The 26,508-nt window shown below is 38.8% G+C and overlaps 1 protein-coding gene and 1 pseudogene across 3 annotated transcripts in view; one reads left to right on the forward strand and one right to left on the reverse strand.

Annotated features, from left to right (window-relative positions):
* The window catches only part of LOC106965928 (olfactory receptor 1L8-like), a 412,015-nt gene that overhangs the window by 346,010 nt on the left and 39,497 nt on the right, over window positions 1–26,508 (forward strand). The gene's annotated exons all lie outside the window — the stretch shown is intronic.
* On the reverse strand, window positions 2,322–25,637 carry LOC106965656 (olfactory receptor 1J4-like; annotated as a pseudogene).

A 26,508-nucleotide genomic window follows, 5' to 3' on the forward strand; every position in this document is an offset into this window, starting at 1 on the left:
GCTTTAGCTGCATGTCACATGTTCAGTATGTTTTGTTTTTATTTTAACTCCATTCTAAAGCTTTATAGTTTCACTTTTTATTTCTTCTTCAATTCATGGGCTATTTTTAAATGTGCTACTGAGTTTCCAAATATTTGGAGAATTTTCAGATATCTTCTTGTTATTGATTTCTAATTTAATTACCTTGTGGTCAGAGAATGCTTTTTGTATGATTTAAATCTATTTAAATTAGTTGAGACTTATTAGATTGTTCAGAGTTCATTCATTTCTCCTGGTCTCTAATGCTACCATCCTGACATGAGAGACTTAAATCCCTTGTCTATATTATTCCAGTATTATAATTTCCCTACTTTTACATTTGTCTTCTTCCCATCTAGTCTCAACAAAAGAGCCAGAAGGATACTTTTAAAACTCTTTCTGGCTCTTTTGTTGAGACTAGATAGGAAGAAGACAAGTGTGAAAGTAAGACAAGGTCTTGAACTTAAGACAGATCAACCTCTACTGATGACTTTCTATTGGTTTCTCAAGTCATGCACAGTCAGACCAAAGACCATAACTGCCTACAAGGCCTTCCCCAAACAGATTCCTTGTTACTTCTAACCTTTATCTCCTACCAATCCTGATAGTCAATCTAGCCTCCTTTCAGTTTCTCCAATATGTGAAGCATTCTCCCATCTCAGACCCTTGGCAGTTTCTACTCCCCCTGTCTAAAATGTTCCTCCCCTCAGATAAAAACAGCAACTTTTTTTTCCTGTTCCTCTGAAGCTGTTTTCTTAAATCCTTCCTTCTTACAGAAGCCTACTCTGACACTAGACCACTTGAAATTTCTGTGCCATCCTCAACACTCCTTGTCCCTGTCACCTTGCTCATAATAGAAACTTATATATAACTTAATATAATTAAGTGATATAAAACTCATTATCTCATAACATATATGCTTTACATATTTTTTTGACTGATAGTGTCCTCCCTCTATAACATCAATTCCTCAAAGGGAGAAAATTTGACTTGTTAGAATATAAGTAGTTATAGAATACAAATTTATTTTTTTTGATTAAAAAATGTTTTATGTTCAGTTATTTTTGAGAGAGTGAGAGTCAGACAGAGGGAAATCAAGGGAGGGGCAGAGAAAGAGGGAGACACAGAATTCAAAGCAGGCTCCAGGCTCTGAGCTGTCAGCACAGAGCCTGATGCGGGGCTCAAACTCATGAACTGCGAGATCATGACCCAGGCTGAAGTCAGACGCTTAACCAACTGGGCTACCCAGGTGACCCTAGAATACAAGTTTACTTAATAAGTGATATCCCAAGCATAAATTTATCTTTGCTTCAACTAGAAATGAATTGTCTCAGTTTGGACAGAAACAATCCTCATTTTTCCAAACAAGAAGGAAGAAAAATAGAGACAATTGCACCAAGGAGAGTCCTGTAGAGGGAAAAAGACTTAGGATCATGAACTGTGTTAAGAGCATTGATTGCCTTACGCATCTCTGTTGGGTTCTTTCCACCATGAGCACAATAGAATTAATGAGAGAAGCTAAAAGCTTTGCATTTTATTGAGTGTTTAGGAAGTTGTGATACAATGCTTTATTAATCAGCTACCTCATTAGGAAGACAAGCATTTTAAACTTCCTTGCTCTGAAAACTAGGAACTACACTATGTTTCTATAGCTCTGGGGAACTAGTTTCTGTAGAGAAACTAAAATATAGACTATCATTAATTTTTATGCAATGATTTTTAATGACACCTTAATTGCTAAAGCAACTCAATTTTATAAAAATTAAAAGTGAGTCAAGTAAGGGGTGCCTGGGTGGCTCGGTTAAGTGTCGGACTTCGGCTCAGGTCATGGTCTTGTGGTTCGTGGGTTCAAGCCCCATGTCGGGCACTGTGCTAACAAACAGCTCAGAGCCTGGAGCCTGCTTCGGATTCTGTGTGTGTGTCTCTCTCCCCTGCTCATGCTCTGCCTCTCTCTGTCTCTCAAAAATAAATAAATGTTTAAAAAAAATTTTTTTTAATTAACTCAAATAAGATGTCAAATACACATTTCACTCTGTATTTAACAAGTATTGTCTCAGGGGCACTGGGCTAGCCCAGTCAGTGGAGTGTGTGACTCTTGATCTCAGGGTTGTGAGTTCAAGTCCTACTTGGGTGTAGAGATTACTTAAAATCATTTTTAAAAACACATTTGACAGTTCCAATATTCATCTTGGAAGTGAAGAATTTAAAGAGTGAGAGGAGAGCTTTATGAAATTTTATTTCATACTTATAGCCCCTGGGAGTATAGGGATCACAAATAGGAAGGACTATTGAAAGGAGGGTGTATGGAGCAAAAAGTAACATTGGTCACCTGAGTACACAGTTTTTGAGGAGATCTCTGGGTCAGTGGGTCAGTGGATGACATAAGAACAAGAATAGGGGACTGTCACTTTGGAGAATAAGATTTCCTTTCTGAGAAGTTGCCCCATGGCTCCTTTTATATCTCTGTTCCTCAGGCTGTAGATGAAGGGGTTCAGCATGGGGGTGACCACTATGTACATCACTGAAGCAATTATGTCTTTGTCATTGGAGTTGCTTGATGATGGGAAAAAGTGCAGTACCATGATTGTCCCACAGAACAGAAATACCACAGAGAGGTGGGAGCCACAGGTGGCCAAAGCTTTATATATCCCCTTGATCGAGGGAAATCTCAGGATGGTGGCCCCAATGCGACCATAAGAGACTAGAGCACCAATAAATGACAGGGTAATGACCAATCCCCCAACAGTGAAGATAAAAACTTCATTGAGGGAAGTGTCTGAGCAGGAGAGTGTAAGCAGGGCAGCAAGGTCACAGAAGAAGTGGGAAATGGTGTTGTCAGCACAAAAGGACAGTTGAGCCAGGAGGATGGTGTGGGACAGGGCACTTGTACAGGAGAGGGAACCAGGATCCAGCCAGAATAAATATACACAGCTTCTCCCTCATGATGGTGGTGTAGTGTGAAGGGTGGCAAATGGCCATGTACCTGTCATATGCCATCACTGCAAGAAGAAGGTTATCGATACAGCCAAAAAATATGGAAAAAATATATCTGTGTTACACAGCTTGCATAGGGGATGGACTGATCCCAAGTATGCATGTTTATCAGCATCTTGGGGATGGTGACAGATGAGAAGGAGACATCAGTGAAGGCCAAGTGGCTGAGGAAGAAGTACATGGGGGTGTGGAGGCGAGAGTCCACCCTGATGAGCAGGATGATGAGCAGGTTCCCCAGCACCATGATCAGGTACATGCCCAGGAACAGGGTGGAGAACATGGCCTGCTGCTCTGGCTGGATGGGGAGCCCAAGGAGAAGGAACTCGGACTTGCTGCTCTGGTTCTCCCTCCTTATGCAGCTTTCTGTCTGCTTAGATTGAAGGAATACAGGGAATGTTCCAGATGATAAGTAGCAATAGTGGCAATCATAGCAGGCAATCATAGCAGGGTTATTTACTTTCTACTGAGGAATTCCTCAGGGTATTTCCCACATGCTATGGCCTGAATCCCCACCCTTCCCATCAGAGCTCCAATGACTAAGAAAATTCCCAACAATGTAAACCAGGGGAAATTTCTTTCTTCATCTAACAATGTGTTGGACACCATATTATTTCCTGGAGAAAAAAGAAAGAGAACTCACATTCTAAAGAGTAGCCTGTTCCAGGGGCACCTGGGTGGCTTAGTTGGTTGAGTGTCCAACTTCGGCTCAGGTCATGATCTCACAGCTCATGAGTTCGAGCCCCGAGTCAGGCTCTGTGGTGACAGCTCAGAGCCTGGAGCCTGCTTCAGATTCTGTGTCTCCCTCTCTCTCTCTCTCTCCCCCTCCACTGCTCACACTGTCTCTCTCTCTCTCTCTCAAAAATAAATAAACATTAAATTTTTTTTTAAAAAAGAGTAGCCTGTTCAAGCACAGGTTCAGAGCAGTGTATCTGTGACTAGACTTCTGGTATGTTCTGGCCCCATGCCTTTCTAGCTAGTCTCCACAGCTTACTCTCTTTTAGCCTCAGTTCGCACCTCTGCAGGGTAAGTATAGCATGCCTACACATAAGGTTTGCAGAAGAATTAAGTGACTCAGTGAGAGTTAGAATATTGGAACAGAGTTCTTCATATAGTAAACACACAGATATGTCATCTGACATCTTCATTCCAGGGTAGGTGTCCAAATAAATCCTGGGTTGATCTTTAGAAACCCAATATACCAGAAATGTGAGGTGGGCACTAGCAAGAAACAGGTAGCTGCTCTAAAAGTTGTGTTAACCTGTGTGAGCTCTCACCTTCCCAAGGAAACTGCACAGGCACACCTCCTAAAGCCTGGGGTTAATTTCCCAATGGAATTTAGCTTGCCATATTTTATTTAATTTGAGAAAAATAAATTATACTTCACCCATCTCTATATTTGTCCATTTCTCTGCTTCTATCTTCAGCAAATTGAACTGGCTCAGATCTAAGTATTCACATGTAGTAAAGCATCTGAATATTTGTCCTGGGGCCTGAGAGCTAGTAGATGCTATGATTGGTGATGCCTGTTAGAATTAATATTGACCTGATTGACATGACTATTTTCCATTAGTGATCTTAATGTAACTGCAACTTATTGAACAAGTATTCTAATATGTGCCAGACAAAACAAAGGGATTTTTGCACATACATATTGCATATATATGTGTGATTGCTACATCTAGTGTAGTGTGTGAATGTGCACGTGTGCTAAAGCTAAGAAATGTTAAGAAACCAGCCCGTGGTCACACAGACAGGAACTGCTGGAGTCACCATTCTTTATTCATTTCTTTAATTTTCTGCTGCTATTGAACATACTCTCCCTCCCCTTCTGTAATTGAGCAGAAGAGCTCAATTTGAGCTCAAATTTCAGTGAGACACTTTGAGACACATTTCAGTGTTTGAAAGAGGAATTCTGTGTTCTGAGCACCTCAACCACCAGCTCAGATGTCTGCCATCACTCATTCCTGCAGCCATCTATGTTCCTACAGCCTACATCTTACAAATGCCTTTCACATACTGTCAATAGTACGCAATCAATATCTATTGTGTCTGAAAAGGAGAGAGCACAGTGACTTTTTCCTTCCATCCTCCTAACATGAGAAGTGAAGTCACTTCTACACATACACTCTGTAGTCTATGTGGTGGTGGCACTTGATCTCAGAAGCAAGTCTTTGGATGCTCTTGTCACTACAGGCAGACACTTCCCATTGCTGTGAGGGACAGTGGCCAATAGAGTTCAAATACCCACACTCCTGGAGAAGGAAACTGGAATTAACACACAGGGCTCCATGTCTAGTAGTAGATTCTTATTCCAGGCCAGGGGGATTCTCAGGGACACTAGGACATTGGGAGGAAGGAGGTGACCTTACTCACCTACTGAGGACTTGCTGCTTATTGACAGTTGCTGGGTGGGACTAGAGTCAAGACCTCTGGCTTCTCTGGGGTGGCCTGCAGAGGGAGCCAGAAATCCTGATGCAGGAATGGTGCCAAGACATCAGGGGCAAGCCAGTAGGAAGGGAACCTTCACCTGTGTATAAATATCACTGTGACCTATACTCAGCAGTGAAGCTGTAACCTAAGGTTTGAGAGAGGATCCTTGCACAGGCTTGCTGTTACAACTGTCACAACATATTCTCCTGCCTTAGAGTTACCTGAATGTAGTCAGTTCAGTCAGCCTCCATTGGGGGAATAATTACACAGCAGGCTACTGTTTACTGGGTGCTCACTATGTGCCTGAAATGGATAAAACTGTTGTAAATGATATCCTGCAAATGCTATTATTATCCTCATTTATTTTTAAGGCTGCTGGCCTCAGATCAAATGTCAGGTTGCAAAATTGTTGTGTGGCAACCACCAGATTCTGAGGACACCAGAACCTGAACACTTACCCAGACTACCCTGCTCCCAAAATTTAAATATGGACAATGCTAAAGTCTGGAATGAGAAATATCTAGGGCTATGGGTCCATTATCAGAACACTCAACTCACATAATCTGATGAACCCAGTGGGGCTTAAGGAAGATCCAATTTAAAAGTGCTTTGCTGGGTTCTGGTCTGAATCAAAGGGAACACCAGAAAGTTAAACTGTTCCTTTCAAAGGCATGCACATGCGCACACACACACACACACACACACACTGTTTTGTTAAAGTTGTAAGCCCTCACTTTTCTTTCATCCCTTCTGGGTGAGTTTAGTAGGGGTGCAAGTTTGTAAAACTCATAATAAAGACACCTCTATACCTATAGTCAATCTCTCTCTCTCCTTCACACGCATACACACTCCAACACACATATTGTTGGATGATTTTTTATTCTCTCCTACATGTCTAGATTCATGCCTTCGATGTAAATAATCAAGGTACAAATACATTTCACACAAAGTTCATAAATAAACACACAGTCATATATGAAAAACACTCACAATACACAGAATCATACAAAGAACTAACAAACAACATATAATTGAGATGCAAACACATAGGTACTCCCAGACAGTCACAGATATTCAAATCACAACACACAGAATCACACAAAAAATACACAGATAACAGATGTAATCTTTAAAGTACACACATTGCTCAAAGGAGATTTCTAGCCTTGCCTGATTAATGCACATTCCAGGTGGAAGTTTTCTGTGTGTGCCAGTGACACACAAGTATAGAAATACACAGAACACATGCACTTAGTCTCATATTCACATACATACCTATTTACAGGGGCAGAATCCTGGCCCCTTCAGTCCCCTCAGTAAGCTCAAATATCTTCTGTTCTGGGCTGTTACCTTAGTCCTCTCTTTCGGTCCAAGAGACCCAGGGATCAAAGAACAAGATGCACCCTCTCTAGTCTGAGGACCTTCACAGACTTGCATGTCTATTTACTAGCAACAGAACAGTGGGCAGAGGTTTTTATTTTACAGCAGACATAAAACACAGGGGGAAAGACACCCAGGATCTTCAATAAAGAAACAGTCATCATACGTTAATTGAAAAAATTCCTTTAGCCTCTTGGGGAGAAACCTGTGCAGGGGCCAGGGGGGCTGAACCCCTGGAGTATTAGGGACAATGTCTCTGATGTAGGTGACACTCTAGGCTCCCTTCTGTTTGGTTTGGTGGTTCTCTTTGGCAGGAGGAGCCAAAATCATTCTGGGCATTGTAAGTATCCACAGTGATGGTCTGTCCCTATATCACAGAGCAAGACTTCTATGCAAGCCTTCTCTGAAGCTCACAGACCCCCTAATTACCTGGAGAAGCTCTGTGGGGCAGGGGCTGCGCCTCGCTCAGAAGGTAGAAGAATGAACGATGGACCTCCATGGGGTTTTGACAAAGAGACTCCTAGAACTGAGTTTGGACACGGCCATTTACTGTGAGCTCCTGAACAGTTTAATTCAGTTCTATAACATTCAGGCTTTCAATGTTGAAGTGGGGATATTGGGGTTAGAATAGTATCTTCCTCATGAGCTTGTTGTGAGGATTGCATGAAACAATGTATTTAGAGTTCTTCTTATATCTCTTGGTACATGTAAATGTCCATATGTATTAGGGTTTATCACCAATAATTTTTTAATCTCAGAGCACTTGAGCGTGAGGAAATTATTAAATCAATGCAATCATTCATTTGTTCTTTTTTTGATAAATATTTATTAAAGATTTCATAAAAGTGACAATCTAGGCTATGGAGCACAGCAATAAATAAAATAGAAATATGTCATCTGGCAGAGCCTAAATTTAAGGAGAGGAAGCAAACAAAAACCAAAACAAAAAAATCAATGCACAACACAACAAACACACAAAAAACACAACAGCAAAATCCATGACACGGTAACTGGTGGAAAGTGTCATGGAGTAAAACAAAGCAAGGAAGAGACATGAAGTAGTCCAGATTTATGTATTTTTTATTTAAGTTTATTCATTCATTTATGTTTAATGATCTCTACACCCATTGTGGGGCTTGAACTCACAACCCTGAGATCAAGAGTCATGCTCTTTTGGCTGAGCCAGCCAAGTATTCCAATCCAGATTTAAATAGGGTGGTCAAAGTAGGTGTCCGGAAGGTGAGATATGATTTAAAAATTTTTTAATTGTTTTCTTTTTGTTAACATTTATTTTTGAGAGACAGAGCATGAGCAAGGGAGGAGTGAAGAGAGAGGGAGACACAAAATCCAAAGCAGGCTCCATGCTCTGAGCCATGAGTACAGAGCCTGATGCCAGGCTCGAACTCACCAACTGTGAGATCATGAGCCAAAGTCGGATGCTTAATGGACTGAGCCACCCAGGTGCCCCTGATTTAAAAAATAGTTGATTAGAATGGGAATATTTCTATTAAACTTCTATTATCTGAAGAGGAAACCTCAGACTCCAGCAAAGAATTTATTAAATCTACAGAAAACTGACTCATAATACAAAATCTACATTTTGCCCTATTATTCTCAATGTCAACTCATGGTTATAGCCTCCAGCACTGTAATTGCTCAGATGGCTGCCTCAGATACTCTCTCTCTCTCTCTCTCTCTCTCTCTCTCTCTCTCTCTCAAAAATGCATGATTTTCTAAGGTCATGCTAAAGGCTCTCTCAGTCCAGAAGCTTCCTGAATCATCAATCTTGAAACACATATATCTCCCCCCAGATATGATGGGGCTCATTTACTCTACCCCAAAAAATGTGTAGGTATACCAAAGAAAGTAACATTCAGTTGACTATTCTCTTTGCCCAGTTGTCTAGCATGTATGTCTGGACACATAGAAGGGATACAATAACCACTGAAGTTGGCATATCAGCTCCCTTCCTATAGACAAGAGGGGAAAAACACTAAGCCAATATCCAACACTGACAACACCAAATGTTGACAAGGTTGTGGAGCAACAGGAAGTCTCATTCATGGCTCCTGAGAGTGCAAACTGATACAGCCACTTTGGAAGACAGTTTCGCTGTTTCTTATAAAACTAAACATACTGTTACCATCATGTGATCTTGCAATCACACTCCTTTTTTTTATTCAAATGAGTTGAAAACTTATATCCACACAAAACCCTGAACAGATGTTTACAGAAGCTTTAGTCATAATTGCCAAAATTTACAAGCAACCAAGATGCCCTTTAGCAGGTCAGTGAATACTTGAGGGGCATCTGGAGGGAAATTCACAGGGTGTCTGTCTTGGTCCTTCCAGGATACTATAACAAAATATCACAGACTGGGTGGCTTATGAGCAACAGAAATTTATTTCTCATAGTTCTGGAGGTTGGCATATTGGGTATCTAGTTTGGGCTTTCTCCCTATTTCACAGACAACCATCTGTCTTCTCATTGTGTCTTCACATGGTGAAGGGGCAAGGGTGCTGTCTGGGATCACTTGTATAACCCCATTCATGAGGGCCCCAACCTTATGACCTAATCACCTCCCAAAGTCTCCACCCCCAAATACCATCACATTGGGGACTAGGTTTCAACATATCAATTTTCTATAGCATATACTAATTAAGCAGTGGATTAGAACAATTCCTTCTGAGCATTTCACTTTATTTCAGTTGTTTTGGATGATTTCCCCTTTCATGTTAAACTAGATAATACTGCTACCAAGATGACTGACCTCTTTTTTCTTTTCTCTGAATTTTTTGATATGTTTCTAAAGGCCATTTTCTACACTTTTCAAACACAATAAATTTTAGAGTTCTTTCACTTATTTCTTGGTGTTATTTCAACCTTATGTTTTTTTTTTTTTCTTTGACTTCTGGCTTCTGGCTTCCTGTTAGGTTAAGCCATGTGAAACCTGAAATCAAGATTCCCTCCTCCCTGCCAGGCTAGAGCTCGATTCGCCTACATTCTTCTACAAATGACTGGCTCATTCCAGGGGACTCTTGTTCAGTTAGAACACTCATGGCATGTGTAACAGTGCTTTTGCTTGTTCACCATTTTGTTCAGAACTGTGGATGGTAACTGCTTCTCATCATCTGAGTGTCTAATCATTTGCTGACAGGACTCTACCTAATAAAGTAATTGATACCAGGCTTTGCCCTTGATGCAGACTCTTTAAATAGAATCCTGGGACCTGGGATGGAGTTGCTCATATATTTGAAGAACAATGTATCACTTTCATGACAAGAGAGGCGATAGAAGACTGCTAATCTTTGGGATACAATAGCATTCTGAATGTTCAAATTATCACTGGTTGCAGCTGGATATGGAATAGAGATGGAGGGGAAAGCATTAGAGGATCAAGTGACCATGGTACAGAGGCACTAAGACAACAACAACAGTCACAATGTTTATGGGGTGGGATAGCTGATGCTGACTGTCGAATTAGTACACACAAAACAAGCAAAAAAACTAAAGCTTTAAGGACAAGCATCAGGGTGCCTCTAGGGCACCATAAATAGAAACTTTTCTCTTTATCTCATGTATTCATAGGTGGCCATGGCTGAGAATCAGACCAAAACCATGTTGTAAAGGATCGTAATATTAACATATGAATTACATGCTGACACCAGCAGTTTTCTTATGCTAATACAAAGGCCTTGGTTGGGAATAAATAGAAGGAAAAATATTAATTATTGTCCCATAAAAATCTTGGAAGAAAGCTTCTTAAGCTATTTCATGTTATCATGAAATACGGTGTTTTCTTTAGTTTTTTTAAACAGATATTCTTTGTCAAGTTTGGTTCTATTTTATAAGGGTTTTTATTACAAACAGGTGCTGAATATATTGAACACATTTTTGCATTTGTCGAGATAATTACATAACTGTAATAGTTTGTGTTTTTGTGGTGAATTACATTGATTATTTTCCCTAATGTTTAATCATTCTTACATATTTAGAATGCATCCCACTCGATCATGTTATAGTACTCTTTTTATGTATCGCTAGATTTCTTTTTCTAATATTTTTTCATGACATTTGCATCCATGTTCAAGGGAGAGGTTTGTCTGTAATTTTCCTTTTTTTCCTTTGCCAGGTTTGGTATCAAAGTGATGTTATGCTTATAAAACAAGTTGGGATGTATGCTCTATTTCGATTAAAAACTATCACTATTGTTATTTTCTCTTTAAATATTTGGAAATTTTTCCCAGTGCAGCCATCTGGGCTTAGAGATTCTTTGTGAAAAGCATTTTAATAATAAACTTAATTCCCTTAAGATATCAGTGTTCCCATTTTCAATGTTTTCTGTCAGTTTTAATAAATGGCATCCTCAAGGATTTTTTTTATTTGATCCAAATCTTCAAATGCCCTAGTGCAAAGTGGTCCATAAGAAACTCTTACCATCCTTTCAATATTTGAGCATCTATAATAATGCTTCCTGTTTTATTCCTTATATTTGTATATTTCCTTTTTATCTTTAAAAGTTTTATTGAGATATAAGTGACATAACATTGTGTTAGTTTCAGATGTATAATATGATGATTGTTATTTGTATATACTGAAAAAGATCACCATACTAGGTCTAGTTAACATTCATCACCACACATAATTATAATTTTTTCTAGTTATGAGAACATTTAAGATCAACTGTCTTAGTAATTTTCAAATATGCAATACAGTATTGTTATTAACTATGTCACCATGCTGTATGTTACATTCCCAGGACTTATTTATTTTATAACTGGAAGTTTGTACCTTTTGATTCCTTCACCCATTTTGCCAACATCCCACCCACCACCTCTGGCAAGACACCAGTCTGTTCTTTATCTATGAGTTCAGGGTTTGGGGATTTGGGGAGCGGGGGAGTTACACGTATACATATGATCATACAATATTTGTCTTTCTTTGTCTGACTTATTGCACTTAGCATAATACCCTCAGATTCCATCCATGTCACAAATGGCAAAATTTCCTTCTTTTATGACTGAATAATATTCCATTGTATGTATATATTTTCCATTGTGTGTGTGTGTGTGTGTGTGTGTGTGTGTGTGTGTGTACATTCATCCGTTGGTGGACACTTAGGTTGCTTCTACATCTTGGCAACTGTAAATAATGCTGCAATAAACATAGGAGTGCAGATATCTTTTCAAGTTCATGCTGTTGTTTCCTTTGGATAAATACCCAGAGGTGGAATTGGTGGATCATATGGTATTTCTATTTTTAGCTTTTTGAGAAACCTTTCTGCTGTTTTCCATAGTGGCTGCACTAATTTACATTCCCACCAACATTGTACAAGAGTTCCCCTTTTGTCCACATTGTATCCAATATTTGTCATTCTTTGTGTTTTTGACAATAGCCATACCAAAAGGTGAGTTATTCTTTAATTCAATACTTTATTTTTTGATTTCAGAAAGAAAAAATATATTCCAATTGAATTAGTAACTAGAACTATAGTCTATTAAAGATATGATTCAAAGTGACTCTGAAAAACTATGGGTTTTTTTCCTAATTAATCATCATATCAAATAATCTGATAAAATACATCCCTCTCTGTGTTTGTGTGGTTTTGATTTCCATTTTCCTGATGATTAATGATGAACTTGTCGACCACCTGAATATCTTCTTTAGAAAAAATATCCATTCAGGTCTTCTGCCCTTTTTATAATTGGATTGTTTGCTTTTTTGCTATTGGGTTGTATGAGTTCTTAATATATTTTTGGATATTAACACCTTATCAGATGTACACTTTGCAAATATGTTCTCCCATTCAGTAGGTTGCCTTATTGATGTGTTGATGGTCTCCTTTGCTGTGCGCATGCTTTTTAGTTTGATATGGTCCTACTTGTGTATTCTTGTGTTTGTTTCTTCACTTTTAGTGTCAGATCCAAAAAAGATCACCACCAAGACCAATGTCTAGGAGCTTACCACCAGGAGTTTTATGGATTCACATCTTATGTTTAAGTCTTGAATCTATTTGAGTTAGTTCTTGTGTATGCTATAAGATAGAGATCCAGTTTCACTCTTTTGCATGTAGCTATCTGGTTTTCCCAACACTGTTTACTAAAAAGACTGTCCTTTTCCCATTGTTTATTCTTGGCTCCTTTGCCATAAACCAACTGACCATATTTGCCTGGGTTAGTTTCCAGGCTCTCTATTCTATTCCATTGACCTATGTGTCTGTTTTTATGCCAACAATAGCTTTGTAACATAGTTTGAAATTGGGAGGTGTCATGCTTCCAGGTTTGTTCTTCTTTCTCAAGATTGTGTTGGCTATTCAAGGTCTTTTGTGATTCCATACAAATTTTAGGATTCTTTGTTCTAGTTCTGTGAAAAATGCCATTGGAACTGCATTGAATCTATTTATTGCCTTGGCTAGTATGGACATTTTAACAATATTGATTCTTCCAATCCATGAGCATGAACTATCTTTCCATTTATTTGTGTCTTCTTAAATTTCTTTCATCAGTGTCATAGTTTTTAGTGTACAAGCCTTTCACCTTCTTGCTTAAATTTATTCCTAGGACTTTTGTCCTTTTTGATGCAATTGTAAAGGGGATTTTAAAAAATGTTCTCTTTTTGATCATTTGTTTTAGTGTACAGAAACACAACATATTTTTTGTATATTGATTTTATATCTTGCAACCTTACTGAATTCATTTATTAGTTCTAATAATGGAGATAATAGTTCAATAATTTGGTGGAGTCTTTAGGGTTTTTATATATAATATCATGCCATCTGCAAATAGTGACAGTTTTATTTTTTCCCTTTCAGTCTGAATGTCTTTACCTTTGCCTGATTGCTCTGGCTGGGACTTTCAATACCATAAAAGTGGTGAGAGTGGACATCTTTGTCTTGTTCCTAGTCCTAAAGGAAAAGCTTTCATCTTTTTACAATTGTGTATGATGTTAGCTGTAGGCTTATAAATATTGCCTTTATTATGTTGAGGTACATTTTCTCTATACCCACTTTATTGAGAATTTTTATCACAAATGAATGTTGAATTTTGTCAAATGCTTTTTCCGCATCTATTGAGATGATCATATGATATTTAGCCCCTATTTTATTAATGTCGTGTGTCCCATTGATTGATTTGCAGGTGTTGTCTCATTCTTGTTTCCCTGTAATAAATCCCACTTCAATCATGGTGTATCATCCATTTAATGCATTGTTGAATTCACTTTGATAATATTTTGTTTAGGGTAGATATGTTTATGGCATAGATTGTGGTGATGATTTCATGATTGTATACTTACCTCAACAATTTGTACACATGAAATATGTACAGTTTTTTGTATGACAATCATACCTCAAAAAAGTGGTTTTCTAAAAAATGTGAAAAGCTATGATGAAGCACATCATAATCAAATTACTTAAAAACCAGTGATAAAAAGAAAATCTTGAGAGCAGACTCAGGAAAAAATACATTTTGAAGAAGGTCAAGAAAAACAACAAATTTCTCATTGAAAGTATTTCAAACCACAAGTCAATGAATCAACATCCTTAAAACTACTAAAAGAAAAAAACTGTTAACTTTGAAGTTTTTACTAGTGAAAATAACTTTTTTTAAAATATGAACTTTATCGTCAAATTGGTTTCCATACAACACCCAGTGCTCATCCCAACAAGTGCCCTCCTCAATAGCCATCACCCACCCTCCCCTCCCTCCAACCCCCCATCAACCCTCAGTTCTCAGTTTTTAAGAGTCTCTTATGTTTTGGCTCCCTCCTTCTCTAACCTCTTTTTTTTCCCTTCCCCTCCCCCATAGTCTTCTGTTAAGTTTCTCAGGATCCACATAAGAGTGAAAATATATGGTATCTGTCTTTCTCTGTATGACTAATTTCACTTAGCATAACACTCTCCAGTTCCATCCATGTTGCTACAAAAGGCCATATTTCATTCTTTGTCATTGCCACGTAGTATTCCATTGTGTATATAAACCACAATTTCTTTATCCATTCATCAGTTGATGGACATTTAGGTTCTTTCCATAATTTGGCTATTGTTGAAAGTGCTGCTATATACATTGGGGTACAAGTGCCCCTATGCATCAGCACTCCTGTATCCCTTGGATAAATTCCTAGCAGTGCTATTGCTGGGTGATAGGGTAGATCTGTTTTTAATTTTTTGAGGAACCTCCACACTCTTTTCCAGAGTGGCTGCACCAGTTTGCATTCCCCCCAACAGTGCAAGAAGGTTCCCATTTCTCCACATGCTCTCCAGCATCTATAATCTCCTATTTGTTCATTTTCGCCACTCTGACAGACATGAGGTGATATCTGAGTGTGGTTTTGATTTGTATTTCCCTGATGAGGGGCGACGTTGAGCATCTTTTCATGTGCCTGTTGGCCATCCAGATGTCTTCTTTAGAGAAGTGTCTATTCATGCTTTCTGCCCATTTCTTCATTGGGTTATTTGTTTTTCGGGTGTGGAGTTTGGTGAGCTCTTCATAGATTTTGGATACTAGCCTTTGTTCGATATGTCATTTGCAAATATCTTTTCCCATTCCGTCGGTTGCCTTTTGGTTTGTTAATTGTTTCCTTTGCAGTTGAGAAGCCTTTTATCTTGATGAGGTCCCAATAGTTCATTTTTGCTTTTAATTCCCTTGCCTTTGGAGATGTGTCAAGAAATTGCTGCGGCTGAGGTCAGAAAGGTTTTTTCCTGCTTTCTCCTCTAGGGTTTTGATGGTTTCCTGTCTCACATTCAAGTCCTCTATCCATTTTGACTTTATTTTTGTGAATAGTGTAACACAGTGGTCTATCTTCATCCTTCTGCATGTTGCTGTCCAGTTCTCCCAGCACCATTGGTTAAAGAGACTGTCTTTTTTCCATGGGATATTCTTTCTTGCTTTGTCAAAGATGAGTTGGCCATACTTTTGTGGGTCCAATTCTGGAGTCTCTATTCTATTCCATTGGTCTCTGGGTCTGTTTTTGTGCCAATACCATGCTGTCTTGATGATTACAGCTTTGTAGTAGAGGCTAAAGTCTGGGATTGTGATGCCTCCTGCTTTGGTCTTCTTCAAAATTACTTTGGCTATTCATGGTCTTTTGTGGTTTCATACAAATTTAGGTTTGCTTGTTCTAGCTTCAAGAAGAATGCTGGTGCAATTTTGATTGGGATTGCATTGAATGTGTAGATAGCTTTGATAGTATTGACATTTTAACAATATTTATTCTTACAATACATGAACATGGAATGTTTTTCCATTTCTTTATATCCTCTTCAATTTCCTTCATAAGCTTTCTATAGTTTCCAGCATATAGATCTTTTACATCTTTGGTTAGGTTTATTCCTAGGTATTTTATGCTTCTTGGTGCAGTTGCGAATGGGATCATTTTCTTTATTTGTCTTTCTGTTGCTTCATTATTAGTGTATGAGAATGTAACTGATTTCTGTACATTGATTTTGTATCCTGAGACTTTGCTGAATTCATGTATCAGTTCTAGAAGACTTTTGGTGGAGTCCATCAGGTTTTCCCTGTATAATGTCAAGTCATCTTCAAAAAGTGAAAGCTTGACTTCATCTTTGCCAATTTTGATGCCTTTGGTTTCCTTTTGTTGTCTGATTGCTGATGCTAGAGCTTCCAACACTATGTTAAACAACAGCGGTGAGAGTGGACATCCCTGTCATGTTCCTGATTATCAGGGGGAAAGCTCTCAGTTTTTCCCCATTGAGGATGATATTAGCTGTGGGCTTTTCATAAATGGCTTTGATGATGTTTAAGTATGTTCCTTCTATCCCGACTTTCTCGAGGGTTTTTATTAAGAAAGATGCTGAATTTTGTCAAATGCTTTTTCTGCATCGATTGACAGGATCATATGGTTCTTTTCTTTTATTACTGTGATGTATCACGTTGAATTATTTGTGAAAGTTGAACCAGCACTGCAGCCCAGGAATGAATCCCACTTGATTATGGTGAATAATTCTTTTGATATGCTGTTGATTTCGATTTGCTAGTATCTTGTTGAGAATTTTTGCATCCATATTCATCAGGGATATTGGCCTGTAGTTCTCTTTTTTGATGGGTCTCTGTCTGATTTGGAAATCAAAGTAATGCTGGCTTCATAGAATGAGTCTGGAAGTTTTCCTTCCCTTTCTATTTTTTGGAATAGCTTGAGAAGGATAGGTATTATCTCTGCTTTAAATGTCTGGTAGAATTCCCCAGTGAAGCCATCTGGTCCTGGACTCTTATTTGTTGGGAGATTTTTGATAACTGATTCAATTTCCTCGCTGGTTATGGGTCTATTCAAGTTTTCTATTTCTTCCTGTTTGAGTTTTGGTAGTGGGTGGGTGCTTAGAAATTTGTCCATTTCTTCCAGGTTGTCCAGTTTGTTGGTATATAATTTTTCATAGTATTCCCTGATAATTGCTTGTATTTCTTAGGTATTGGTTGCAATAATTCCGTTTTCATTCATGATTCTATCTATATGGGTCATCTCCCTTTTCTTTTTGAGAAACCTGGCTAGAGGCTTATCAATTTTGTTTATTTTTCAAAAAACCAACTCTTGGTTTCATTGATCTGCTCTTCCAGTTTTTTTAGATTCTATATTGTTTATTTCTGCTCTGATCTTTATTATTTCTCTTCTTCTGCTGTGTTTGGGATGTCTTTGCTCTTCTGCTTCTATTTCCTTTAGGTGTGCTGTCAGATTTTGTATTTGGGATTTTTCCTGTTTCTTGAGATAGGCCTGGATTGCAATGTATTTTCCTCTCAGGCCTGCCTTCGCTGCCTCCCAAAGCATTTGGATTGTTGTATTTTCATCTTCATTTGTTTCCATATATTTTTAAATTTCTTCTCTAATTGCCTGGTTGACCCATTAATTCTTTAATAGGGTGTTCTTTAACCTCCATGCTTTTGGAGGTTTTCCAGACTTTTTCCTGTGGTTGATTTCAAGTTTCATAGCATTGTGGTCTGAAAGTGTGCATGGTATGATCTCAATTCTTATATACTTATGAAGGGCTGTTTTGTGACCCAGTATGTGATCTATCTTGGAGAATGTTCCATGTGCACTCGAGAAGAAAGCATATTCTGTTGCTTTTGGATGCAGAGTTCTAAGTACATCTGTCAAGTCTATCTGATCCAATGTATCATTCAGGGCCCTTGTTTCTTTATTGATCCTGTGTCTAGATGATCCATCCATTGCTTTAAGTGGGGTATGAAAGTCCCCTGCAATTACCACATTCTTATCAATAAGGTTGCTTATGTCTGTGAGTAATTGTTTTATGTATTTGGGGCTCCCCTATTTGGCACATAGACATTTATAATTGTTAGCTCTTCCTGATGGATAGACCCTGCAATTATTAAATAATGCCCTTCTTCATCTCTTGTTACAACCTTTAATTGAAAGTCTAGTTTGTCTGATATAAGTATGGCTACTCCAGCTTTCTTTTGACTTCCAGTAGCATGATAGATAGTTCTCCATCCCCTCACTTTCAATCTGAAGGTGTCCTCAGGTCTAAAATGAGCCTCTTGTAGACAGCAAATAGATGGGTCTTGTTTTTTTATCCATTCTGATACCCTATGTCTTTTGGTTGAAGCATTTAGTCCATTTACATTCAGTGTTACTATAGAAAGATAGGGGTTTAGAGTCATTGTGATGTCTGTAGGTTTCATGCTTGTAGTGATGTCTCTGGTACTTTGTGGTCCTTGCAACATTTCACTCACAGAATCCCCTTAGGACCTCTTGTAGGGCTGGTTTAGTGGTGATGAATTCCTCTAGTTTTTGTTTGTATGGGAAAACCTTTATCTCTCCTTCTATTCTGAATGACAGACCTGCTGGATAAAGGATTCTTGGATGCATATTTTTTTCTGTTTATCACATTGAAGATTTCCTGCCATTCCTTTCTGGCCTGCCAAGTTTCAGTAGATAGATCCATCACTAGTCCTATCGTTCTCTCTTTATATGTTAGAGCGCGTTGATCCCTAGCTACTTTCAGAATTTTCTCTTTATCCTTGTATTTTGCCAGTTTCATGATGATGTCATGTAGAAGATCAATTCAAGTTATATCTGAAGAGAGTTCTCTGTGCCTCTTGGGTTTCAATGCTTTTTTCCCTCCCCAGATCAGGGAAGTTCTCAGCTATGATTTGTTCAAGTACTCCTTCTGCCCCTTTCTCTCTCTCTTCCTCTTCTGGAATTCCTATGATATGGATATTGTTCCATTTGATTGCATCACTTGGTTCTCTAATTCTCTCCTCATACTCCTGGATATTTTATCTCTTTTTCTCAGCTTCCTTTTTTTCCATAATTTTATCTTCTAATTCACCTATTCTCTCCTCTGCCTCTTCAATCCAAGCTATGGCCGCCTCCCTTTTATTTTGCACCTCATTTATAGCATTTAGCTCCTCATGACTACTTCTTAGTCCCTTGATCTCTGTAGGAATAGATTCTCTGCTATCCTCTATGCTTTTTTCAAGCCCAGTGATTAATTTTATGACTACTATTCTAAATTCTTGACCCATTATATGGCTTAAATCATTTTTGATCAATTCGTTAGTTGTTGCTACTTCCTGGAGTTTCTTTTCAGGAGAATTCTTCCATTTCTTCATTTTGGGTAGTCCCTGTGGTAGCTCCAAACTGCAGGGCACTTCCCTGTGCTGTCTGGAGAAACTTGTGTTGGTGGATGGGGCTGCAGTCAGACCTGATGTCTGCCCCTAGCCCACCGCTGGGGCCACAGTCAGACTGGTGTGTACCTTATCTTCCCCTCTCCCAGGGGCAGGACTCACTGTGGAGTGGTGTGGCCCCTATCTGGGCTACTTGCACACTGCCAGGCTTGTGGTGCTACTTCGATGGGATCTGGCCAAGGGCATATTAGCTGAGGTGGGTATCCAAGGTGCACAGGGGCAGGAGGGGCAGGCTTAGCTCACTCTGCCATAAGTGGTCCCCTGTGGGAGGGGCCCTGCAGCATGGGGAGGGAGGCAGGCAGACCCGTCAGAGGGATGGATCCACAGAAGTACAGCATTGGGTGTTTGTGCAGTGCAAGCAAGTTCGGTGATGGGAACTGGTTCTCTTTGGGATTATGCCTTGGGGATGGGAGAGGCAGATGGTGGTTGCCAGTGCCTTTGTTCCCTGTCGAGCTAAGCTCTGTCTTCTGGGGTTCAACAACTCTCCCTCCTGGTGTCCTGTCGCCCTCCCCGCTCTCCAAGCAGAGCTGTTGACTTATAACATTCCAGGTGTTAAGTCCCGCTGGCTGTCAGAACTCACAGGGTCAGGCCCCTCTGCTTTTGCAAGCCAGACTCAGGGGCTCTACCTTGCTGGGCGGGCTGCCCCTCCACCACCCCAACTCCCTCCCTCCAGTCTGTGTAGCATGCACTGCCTCTCTGCCCTTCCTATCCTCTTCCATGGGCCTCTCGTCTATGCTTGGCTCCAGAGAGTCCTTTCTGCTTCTGGAGGTTTTCTGGATATTTTAGGCATATGTGGGTGGAATCTAAGGGATCAGCAGGCTGAGGTGAGCCCAGCGTCCCCCTATGCCACCATCTTTCCTAAACATCTAAGTGAAGATTTCAACACTCCTCTCTTAATAATCAGTACACAAGTAGAGAAGAATGAGATGACTTGAACAACACTATCAACCAGATTGTCCTAATGGCCTTAGAAAATATTCTACTCAGCAATAGCAAAGTACACATTCTTCTCAAGTACATATGGAATATTTATTGAGATGGACCATATGCAGGACCATTAAACAAGTTTCATGAAGTTTAAAGGATTCAAATCATACCAAGTATGCTATCTGACAAATATGGAAATAATTTAAGAATCAGTAAAGGACATCGGAAAAAAAATCTCTAAATATTTAAAAACTAAATAACACACTTCTAAAAAAGCCATAGATCCATCACAATTCTGGAGTTCAAGTTATATTACAAAGCTGTTGTGATCAAGACAGTATGGTACTGGCACAAAAATAGACACATTGATCAATAAAGCAGAATAGAAAACCCAGAAATTAACCCACAGCTATAGGTGAATTATTCTTCAACAAAGCAGGAAAAAATATCCAATGAAGAAAAGATAGTCTCTTCGACAAATGGTGTTGGGAAAACTAGACAACAACATGCAAAACAATGAAACTAGACCACTTTCTTATACCATACACAAAAATAAATTAAAAATTGATGAAAGACCTAAATGTGAGACAGGAAATTGTAAAATCCTAGAGAAGAACAAAGGCAGTAACATTGTTGACATCAGCTGTAGTAACTTCTTACTGGATATGTCTCCTGAGGCAAGAGAAACAAAAGCAAAAATAAACTATTGGGACTTCCACAAAATAAACATCTTCTGCACAGTGAAGGAAACAATCAACAAAACTAAAAGGCAACCTATGGAATGGGAGAAGATATTTGGAAATGACCTATCTAATAAGGGGTTAGTATCCAAAATCTATAAAGAACTTATCAAACTCAACACCCATAAATCAAATATTCTAGTTAAGAAATGGGCAGAAGACATGAACAGACATTTTTCCAAAGAAGACATCAAGATGGCCAACAGACACATGAAAAGATGCTCAACATCTCTCACCATCAAGAAAATACAAATCAAAACCACAATGAGATATCACCTCACACCTGTCAGAATGGCTAAAATTAACAACACAAGAAACAAGAGGTGTTGGCAGGGATATGGAGAAAGAGGAACACTCTTATGCTATTGTTGGGAAGGCAAACTGGCAGAACCACTCTGCAAAAGTGTGGCAGTTCCTCAAAAAGTTAATAGAACTACCCTATGACCCCAGAAATTACACTAATGTTATTTACCCAAAGGATACAAAAATACTAATTCAAAGGGATGTATGCACCCTGATGTTTATAGCAGCATTATCAACACTAGCCAAATTATGGAAACAGCCCAAATGTCCATTGACTGATGAATGTGTAAAGATGTGGTGTATAGATACAGTGGAATATTACTCAGCCATCAAAAAGAATGAAATCTTGCCATTTACAATGACATGGGTGGAACTAGAGAGTATTATGCTAAGTGAAATAAGTCAGTCAGAGAAAGACAAATACCATATGATTTCACTCCTGTGTGCAATTTAAGAAGCAAAACAAATGTACATGGTGGGGGGTGGGGGAGAAGGGAGGCAAACTAGGAAATAGACTCTTAACTAGAGAGAACAAACAGATGGTTACCAGAGGGGAGGTGGGCAGGAGGATGGGTTAAACAGGTCATGGCTATTAAGGAGTGCACTTGTTGCAGTGAGCACCAGGTGTTGTATCTAAGTGTTGAATCACTAAATTCTATACCTGAAACTAATATTACACTGTATGTTAACTAGTAGGAATTTAAATAAAAACTTGAAAAAGTATAAATAAAAGTAGATAGAGAGACAAGTCATAGGTCAAGAAAAAATTAAAGGATTTTTAGAAAACACTTTCAGTTAATACTTTCAAAATGAGAACAGAACATATCAAAATTTGTAAGATAAACAAATAGGAATGCTTAGAGGGAAATCGATAGCACTAAATGCCTATATTAGAAAAGAATAAAGGTCTCACATCTGTCACCTAAAATTTCACCTTAAGAAACTAGAAAGACAAGAGCAAATTAAACTCAAAGTAGGGAAATATAGAAAATAAAGTAAGAAGCAATAAAGAGAAAAGCAGAGAATAGTGAAATGAAACACAGAAAAATAATATGTAATAGCAGTAAAACTAAAGTTGGTTATTTGAGAAAAATGATAAAATTGATAAACCAGATGGATCAAGGGGAAAAAAAGAGAAAAGATACCCACTACTATTATTAAGAATAAGGAAAGGTACCTGGGTGGCTCAGTCAGTTAAGTGTCCAACTTTGGCTCAGGTCATGATCTCAAAGTTTGTGGGTTCCAGCCCCATGTCAGACTCTGTGCTGACAGCTCAGAGCCTGGAGTCTGCTTCAGATTCTGTGTCTCCCTCTCTCTCTGCACCCCCTTCTCAAAAAAAAAAAACATATTGAAAAATGGAGAAGGAGGGCAGGCTTAGAAAAGCATATGAGGGTGTCTTTTGAGAGTGATGGAGATGTTTGTGGTCTTGATTGTGGTGATGGCTTCATGTATATACATCATAATACATTAAGTTGAACATTTAAAACTGTATGTCAATTACATCCCAATAAAACTGTAAGTGAAAGCAAAGAAATAAGAAATTAACAGGAGTCCCCTTGGACAACAGAAGTATTTCCATTGAGACCTTTCATTATCTTAATTGAACAATCTTCACAGCAAGGAAGACTTTACACACAAGCATATTTCACAGCAAAATTTAACATGGAAAGACTATTTTTCTCTATCTTCATTTTTCAGAACATATTCCTTTGGAAGAATGAGGTTTTTCCACGCAGTCACAATCTAAAGGATGGGAGATCAGAGTGACATCTGCTCTATTCCAATGTGTTATGAAGGGATGATTCTTTATATTTGGTCCATGTTTCATTATCTACATCACCTCCAAGGACAAGAGGTTCTTTCATTGTGTTGGAAATGTTGGCAGGATTTTCCTCCTGTGTTATACCATATCAATTACCTATAACATTCCCAGCATTTGGTGTAGATGTTTATTTTCAGGATATGCATCTTTTTTAAAAAAACAACAGAAATTTATTCTCACATTTGTAGATGCTAAAAATCCAAAATCTAGGTGTTAGCAGAGTTGGTTCAGTGAAAATTGGTAAAAGGAAATTTCATTTAAAATGAAATCTAGAGGCTAGAAGGGGGAGCTGTCACGTCCTACCCCTGGTCATCAATTGCAGACCCCAATAGGAAGAGAGAGTTCCTTGCAAGTCTTGCAAGTAGATACACCACTTTAGTAGGCCCACCAGGAGAAGAAAGTTGCTCTCCTACCCTAGCAACAGCCCAGCCAATGAGAGACTGTCATAATTCAGCCAATGAAAAGCCACTATGCCTTAAACTCCCAGTTTATTCCAGTGGACTTCTTGATTCAGTTACATGCTTGCTCCAACTCACTTAATCCAAGTGTTCTCAACCTCCACTGCACATTAGAATCACCTGCCAAAAGTTTTGTATTGTATTTAGATTTGGGGAAAACATATGAAGCATTTAGTTAGTCAGCTACTCCAATTGGTAAGCCAGCATTCTGAATGTCCTTATCTTCATACTTGGAGTTAAATTTAAATTTTATAACTCTAGAAAAAAATATTTTAAGAATTGAAAGTGAAACTAAGGAGCAGATTGCTAAAATATGGATTATCATTAATTTTATACAGCCATTTTAAAGGTGTTCTAATTATCTACACCATTAAGGTTCACAAATGTTGGTACATTTTCATGAGGTCCACATAAATCTTGATGTTTCCAAACTACATCACATTTGACATCTCCAAAATTCTTCAACATAGGCATCAGAATTGTAAAGAATGAGAAGATACAGCTAATAAAACTGCCTAACAGATCCAAATAGCAAATAAATTTGCAATCAAATGCCTTTTTCCTTAAAGAGGAAAGCAAGGATTTTTTTTTTTTTTTTTTTGGTCTATTCATGAATAAGAGGCAATTGTTAAGGAAAATTCCCTCTCCTGATTTAAAAAAGTTTGGTGCTTTGAAGACAATTGAGATAAGGGTGTTTCTGTATGTGCCAAATGCCTGAGCTTAAGAAAACCTAAAGAGGTATAAAATAAAGTGAACAGAAGTTTGGTTCACAGAATGCAGATGGTTACAGCAAATATCACTTGATGTGTCTGGCCTGGAGGTTAAATTAACTCATTGGGTTTAGGGAGAACAAACAGGAAGAACTGTAAAAGCCCGTAACCTGGAAAAAGGGAAGTGGAGAGGGTGCCAGCAACAAGGATGGTCCTCTGCACAGTATTCCAAGGAAGAATCTCTGACAGTGCCATTTGGTGAACTAAGAACTGAGGTAAGGTGATTGTCACTTGGAGAAAAAGATCTCCCTCTTAAAAAGTCCCCCCAGAGTCCCTTTCATGTCCCTGTTCCTCAGGCTGTAGATGAAGGGGTTCAGCATTGGGGTGACCACTGTGTACATCACTGAAGCAATTATGTCTTTCTCAATGGAGTTGTTTGATCCTAGGAAACATGCACAGAGCCATAATTGTCCTGCAAAATAGAAATACCACAGAGAGGTGGGAGCCACAAGTGCACAAGGCTTTACAGATCCCCTTGGTAAACCTGAGGGAACCCTTAGGATGAAGACTCCAATGCAGACATAACATACCAGGATGCCAGTCAGTGGTATGATGATTTCCAGCAACCCCCACTGGGAAGTGAAGATGACCAACTCATTGATGGAGGTGTCAGAGCAGGACAACTTGAGCAGAGCAGCAAGATCATGAAAGAAATGAGGGATAGTGATATTGTGGGACAATGCACTGCTACATGAGAGTAACCAGGACACAATCACTAATGAGACATACAGGTTTTCTCATATGATGGTGGTGTAGTATAGATGGCAGATGGCCACATACCTGTCATATGCCATCACTCCAGGGAGATTACCAATACAACCAAAAAAATATGAAAAGAAATACATCTGTGTTACCCACCCTGAATAAAGGATGGGTTGATCTCAAGTATGCATATTTATCAACATTTCAGGGATGGTGTCAGATGAAAAAGAGACATCCGTGAGGGCCAAGTGGCTGAGGAAGAAGTACATGAGAATGTAGAGGTGAGAGTCCAGCCTGACAAGCAGGATGATAAGCAGGATCCCCAGCCCTATGGTCAGGCACAAGCCCAGGAACAGGGTGAAGAACACATCCTGTTGCTCCAGCCTTATTGGGGAGCCCAGGAGGAAGAACATGCTGCTCTTGTTCTCCCTCTACATGCTGCTTTTCTGTCTACTGGGACTAAGGGGATAGGGAAATGTCAGAGACTTTGGAAGTTGATAATGGCCACCATTATCATTTCTTATTTTCTCCTGAAAAAAAAATAATAAATGCACGGATTTCTATCATTCCCTAGTGTTGCCAAAGCATGAGACACCCTCAATGCCCAACATGATTCCTTTCAGTGAAAACCAGAGCAAAATTATTCTTATTTATTTTTAACCTACCATGTTCCTAGCACTGTGCTACTAATTGGAGATACAAGAGTAAATAGGACACACAGGGCATCTTCCCCCAGGATACTGACCCTCCAGAGCATGCCTGACAGAATACAGACTTAAGGTATGGATCTACAGCCAGATTGCTCTATCAATGGAATATTATTGAGCCATAAAAAAGAAGGAAATCTTGCCATTTGCAGTGACATGGATGGAGCTAGAGAGTATAATGCTAAATGAAATAAGTCAGACAGAGAAAGACAAATACCATATGATTTCACTCATATGTAGAATTTAAGAAACAAAACAAAAAAGCAAAGGAAAAAATGAGAGCGAGTCAAAGCAAGAAACAGATTTTTAATTATAAAAACCAATCTGATGGTGACAAGAGGAGAGGTGAGTGGGGAGATGGGTTAAATATGGGATGGAAATTAATGAGTGCACTTGTTGTAATGAACACCAGGTGTTGTATAGAAGTTTTGAATCACTATATTGTACACCTGAAACTAATATTAGAATTAAACTGGAATTTATTTTTATTTTTTAAAATATAATTTATTGTCAAATTGGCTAACATACAGTGTGTAAAGTGTGCTCTTGGTTTTTGGGGTAGATTCCCATGGTTCATCACTTACATACAACACCCAATTCT

Source organism: Acinonyx jubatus, chromosome D4 (assembly GCF_027475565.1).
Source record: "Acinonyx jubatus isolate Ajub_Pintada_27869175 chromosome D4, VMU_Ajub_asm_v1.0, whole genome shotgun sequence".
NCBI classification, from domain to species: domain Eukaryota; kingdom Metazoa; phylum Chordata; class Mammalia; order Carnivora; family Felidae; genus Acinonyx; species Acinonyx jubatus.